The 5,577-nt window shown below is 42.8% G+C and overlaps 1 pseudogene; it reads left to right on the forward strand.

Moving 5' to 3' along the window:
• The first annotated feature begins 1,795 nt into the window (after window positions 1–1,795).
• LOC143441642 (homeobox protein Crxos pseudogene) lies at window positions 1,796–2,252 on the forward strand (annotated as a pseudogene).
• The last annotated feature ends 3,325 nt before the right edge of the window (window positions 2,253–5,577 follow it).

Consider the following 5,577-nt stretch of genomic DNA (forward strand, 5'->3'; position numbering starts at 1 on the left):
AGGTCCCACCACATTCAGAAGGAAAGGTGTTATACAATATAAAAGTCACTGGGGCCACCCTTTGTATCTATCTACCACATCTGACAAAGTTACTCACTTGCCTTCTCTGGGTGGGCCTTGAGGCTTTAAAACCTGGCTCTACTTCCTGTTCATTTTCTGCTTCCTGTGTGAAGATGCAGTGTGACCAGCCAGCCTTCTGTTTCTGCTGCCATGCCTTCCCTGCCTGTTCTGTGCCTTCAATATCATGATAGACTATCTCTGTGGAACTACAAACCAAAATAAGCTCTTCCTCCCATCGGGAATTTTATCTCAGCAGTGAGAAGGTAAGATATCTGTTCTAGCTTCTGGTGCATTAGTGGGAGCTCAGGTATAACTGCTACCAACCCTTTCCCTTCAGCACTCTTGGCAACCCTGACTATCGTTTTACTAGCAAACTCCTTACTACTCCAATTGCACAGCGCCTGGCACATGGAGAGTGTCTGGTTTCGTCAGGATCAGCTTTCCCAGACATCACCAAATGCAAGCATTGACAAGCCAGAGCTGAGTCCATTACCCACTGCAAGGGAAACGCCACCTCAGCAGTGCTGTGGAACTGCTGTAAACAGGAAGGTGAAGTCAGAATTTAGTGGAAATTCAAAGTTGGGCAAGGGAGTGTTTCCTCCCGTGTGTGTGTGTGTGTGTGTGTGTGTGTGTGTGTGTGTGTGTGTGTGCCATGATAAAATGGTTGTATATTGCTGGCCACACTGCAGTTTGGATGTAAGCATTTCAAACAAAGAAATAATCAATAGTCCTTCATGGGAGAGGTGACGGGTCTTTCAGAAAACTTCTATGTGAGTCATTAGGACACTTCCTGGGTAAAGCTGTTCTAGAATGAGAATGCCATGAATGTCATGTTAATATATAGTAAGCGGTGTGTGTGTGTGTGTGTGAGCGCATGGGTACATGTGTGCATGTGTGTGCATATGTGTGTGTCTGTGTATATGTGTGTGTCTGTGTATGTATGTGATTTGTGTGTGTGCCTCTCTGTGTGTGCATGCATGTGTGAATGTGTGTGTGTGTCTATCTATATGTGTGTATATGTGTGTGTGTCTGTGTGTGAGTGCATGTGTGAATGTGCATGTGTGCGAGTGTATGCACATGTGTGTGCATGTGTCTGTGTATGTGTGTGTCTGTGTATATGTGTGTGTCTGTGTATATGTGTGTGTGTTTGTGTATGGATGCCTGTGCATGCAAGTGTGTGTGTGTGTGTGTGTGTGTGTGTGTATGACCTTTACCTTTCTTTTCGGAAATTGTAAAAGTTATGCAATTCTAAAATATGCAAGTTTTTTCTATCTGTATGTTTATGGCGTGTATGCACTCATGTTCACATATATTTGGATACACTGTGTATATGATATAGATGCACATATTTGCAAATACATGCAGAAGTTAGAGGTTGACATCAGATGTCTTTCTTGATTGTCCTCCACTTTATTTGTACGAGGATCTCTCACTGAACCTGGAGTGGGCTAGTCTAGGCTGCCAGCTCTTGTTGAGCAGTCTCTGCTTCTCAAGGACTGGGATTTCAGAAGGGTTGTCACAAGCACATAAATACCCATTTTGCTTCTATGTGGGTGCCTGGGGGATCCAAACTAAGTCCTTACACTTACACACAAACACTTTAGCAGAAGGCTCGGTGGAGGCTGAATAGTGGGAGGGGCTACAGGTGGGAGGGTCCCTGCTGAGTGGGCCAAACTTGGACCTGAGATGTAATCCGAAATTTTTTAGAACATACTTGAAGTGAGCTACAGACAAAATGGAAGCATTTCCACGTTCCCTGACCTCCTATACCCTGGGCCCCTTGACAGTTGGAAGCAGCTTTGGGAGCGGAACAGAACTTCAAGATGGAAACATACCTGGACCTCCAGGCTCCAAAAGATCACAGCCACCAGACTCAAGTTGAAGGAGGAACAAGTTGAGGTTTGGTTCATCCAGTGATCTTTGGAGCAGGAGATGCATCCTCCCTTGGCCTGACTGCAGCAGTCTGCTGGGATGGTACTTCTGCTTCCCACAAATCCCTCTGCTGCCAGCCACCAAGCCGGAAGTACAGGCTCATTCCCATCAATGCCCCTGAGTTCTCAACCAGCTGTAAGCACAGTTGCCGATCCTTCTTCCTCTACATGGAGCACAAAAACTGCTTTGCAGAAACACCCCTCCCCCCATTTTCAGACTCCTGGCTGCACCAAAATCACCAAATGGTGGATCCATTCTAGAAACCTCAGGGTCAATGTTTGAATACCTGGGTGCCAGGACAGATGACACTGGACAGAAATGGTGTGGCAGATGCTGAGTCTCCAACGAGAGCCTCCACTAGAACCTGCAGGGCCACACCCTAAGGTGTGGATCCAATTCTTATAACAGCCTCTGCTCAAAGCTGGCCTATATTTCAGGCTAGTTATCCACTCAGTACGTAGCACACTATGACAGTGACTTCTTGCCTCTTTTTCCCAAGGCATGATTACAGACTAATCTATACTAACAGAACAACCATTTCCAAAGAGACTGACTGGTTAACACTGCTATCTTTTGTTTTCTCTGTGACTTTGATCATTCATTTTGTGCCGATGAGTATTTTATAGGTTTTTTTTCTTTTTTCTTTTTGGTTTATTGCTGCTTCTGAGGACCTGCTTTAGTTCTGGGAGTGACTCATTGATAAAATGAAATTGTTGATAAATAAAAATTAAAAAAAAAGAAAAAATAAAAAAATAACACTTTAGCCATTGAACTATCTATCTCCTTAGTTTTGTAAAACATACAATATTTTTTAAGAAGGGAAAAAGAAAATTCATTTTATTTCAGCTTATATTCTGAGTATTTTTACTCACTTTTGCATTTTTCAACATATATTATGACTAATTTCTTATGTCATTAAATTATCCTTAAAAACAACAGTTTTTGTTAGTTAGGAAACAGATCTGAAGGAAGAACTGGAGTAATTTTGACTACACTGGGACAAAGAGATTCGGTGACCTCACTGGTTATGTCCAGGGTCCTGAAGTGAGATGAAAGTTTAAATAAAGAACCAGAGATGGGCGGGTCTGAACAGTCAGTGAAGGTGTGGCCCCACCCATCTCTGACCTCACTGGGCCCAGGCTCATCTTGCAGGGTGGTCTGGCCTATTAGAATCATGTGAAATCTCTTTTCTGGGGGACAAGTTGCTCCTCTCTCTGGCATCACAATTCAGCTTTTCTTGGAGTTCATTGTTTCACTGACCTGACAGCTCAAGCGACTCTGGAGAATATGTTCATTTCTGCCGTGCTGGTTGGGATTCCCTAGGTTTTGTCTTCCACCTCAGCCTTGAGGTAAAATACATTTATGTCATGGTTCAAATAGCAAGACTATCCAGGGGGAACTTTCCAGGTGTCTTTAAGTCTAAAGTTCTAGAGTGTGGTTACCCGTTCTGTCCTCCAAGAGCTTTTCTACAGGTCTCTCTGTGATCACCACATGGTACCATAAGCTTGGGGGAGTCCCATCTGGGGTGCCACATGTTACCAGGGAAACTGGAGCCCTTATAGCAGATTGTAGTCACGTTAATACAATAATTTAAGAACAGATAGAGAAGAAAGCTTGAGCACAATTTTATTAGAGTTAAAAAAAAAAAAAAGAAAAAAACTGGGTTAACTGAGGAAGGCTGAGAGTGGGAGCAGCAATCTCCCAGGAAGGAGCACACCAGGCCCATGGTCAGCATGAAAACATTCACACAAGTAACACTACACACACTGATACAAGTAAAACTACACATACTGATACAAGTAACACTACACACACTGATACAAGTAACACTACACACACTGATACAAGTGACACTATACACTCTTATACAAGTAACATTACATACACTGATACAAATAACATTACACAGACTGAGCAGGGTACATTTAGGGATGTATATGTAAGTATATACATAGACACATGTAACAACAATTGATGAAAGAGTCATGAATTTGAAAGAGCAAGGAAGTATATGGGAGGGTTTAGAGGGAGGAAAGAGAAAGAGGAAGTGATGTCATTATATTATAATTTCAAAAATAAAATAAAATAAAATAAAATAAAATAAAATAAAAACACACAAGGGTTAGTGTGTTAGAAATCTCCACAGCAGTAGCTGCCCAGAGGAGGAAGCAGGGGAAGAATCCACACCATTTCAGAGACATCAGCCTGTTGAGGAGCAGGAGTCAGCCTGGTGGCAGGCAAGTATCTGGATAACAGAAGTCGGGAACTTCAGAGGAAGAGCGAGAACACCCGAAGAACCAGGAAAAGCATATGTGGGCTCTGCCCAACAGCAGAGAGAGATAGAAGAGAAGAAAAGGGGGGAAATCGTGCTTTTCTGATTCAGGACTCAGAAAGATGAGCAGACCTAGCAGAACCTCAGGAAACTCTCCAGTGACCATGGTCCTGGTCAGATTTTATTGTCCACTTGACACAACCCAGAGTCACCTGGGAAGAGGGAACCTCAACTGAAGAATGGTCTTGGTTGTATTGGCCAGTGGCCATGCCCGGTAGAGGCTATTGGTAGATGAATGATGCGAGAAGACTCAGTCATCCGTGGGCAATGCCACGTTTAGGCAGATAGAACTTGGCTAGCTGAGCATGAGTCTGTGGGGAAGATGGGAAGCAGTGTCCCCCATGGCTTCTTCCTCATGTCCTACTGGGGCTTCTTCCCTCAATGAGAGACTGTAATGTATGTAAGCTCACGTAAACCCTTCCCTCACATCCATCCCCTTTGTCGTGGAGTTTATTCCAGCAATAGAAAGCAAACTGAAACAACTGCTCCAGTTAAAAGTTGAATGTGTATGTGACTTCTGCTCTATGGGTGTGACATGGTATCTTCTCTACCATTCCTCCTTACTGAAGCTTAAATAAAGTATTTCTTAAACATTGCAGGGTCCACCTTTGTACCGTCCACGATAGAGCCTTATATCTGAGATTTTTGTGTTTAGAATATAAAAATTTTAAGACTTCCATATACTATTAAACTTACCTGTAGGTGAGTCATAGTACTAAGATAGACAATCTTACCTCCCGCAGGCTTTCCTACCATTAACTACTTAAAATTCATTCATCTACTTAGCAGTACATCGAACCATATGAACCTGCCAATATCTGAATACTTTGGTCCATAAACACACTGTTTTCACGAAGTTGAATCTCACATCATGAGGACAAAGGTTGTGATGTCAGCATGTATTTAGTGAACACCTGCTTTCCTGTGAGTGGCTGAGGAGCTGTGTGTTCCTAGGAGGTGGTGACCAACAGCTGTTCTCCCTGGTTCATCTCCCTAGGGTGATAGTTCAGAATATTCTTCATTCGTGGACGGGCCTTTAGCTCTGACTATCATGTGTCTTCAAGTGTATCTAGATATATTAGCTGAAAGGCATTCCATTTTAGAAGAATTCTATCCAGATAGGAGAGGTTAACAATCTGGTGTCATCAATGGAAAAATATTGAGGTAACTTGGTGTTTACTATTATTAATAAAAGGGGAAAGGAAATGAGTTGCAAACGGTTGCTTTAAAATGTCTTAATCATGTCTTCATTC

The sequence above is a fragment of the Arvicanthis niloticus genome, chromosome 3 (genome assembly GCF_011762505.2).
Source record: "Arvicanthis niloticus isolate mArvNil1 chromosome 3, mArvNil1.pat.X, whole genome shotgun sequence".
In the NCBI taxonomy this organism is placed as follows: domain Eukaryota; kingdom Metazoa; phylum Chordata; class Mammalia; order Rodentia; family Muridae; genus Arvicanthis; species Arvicanthis niloticus.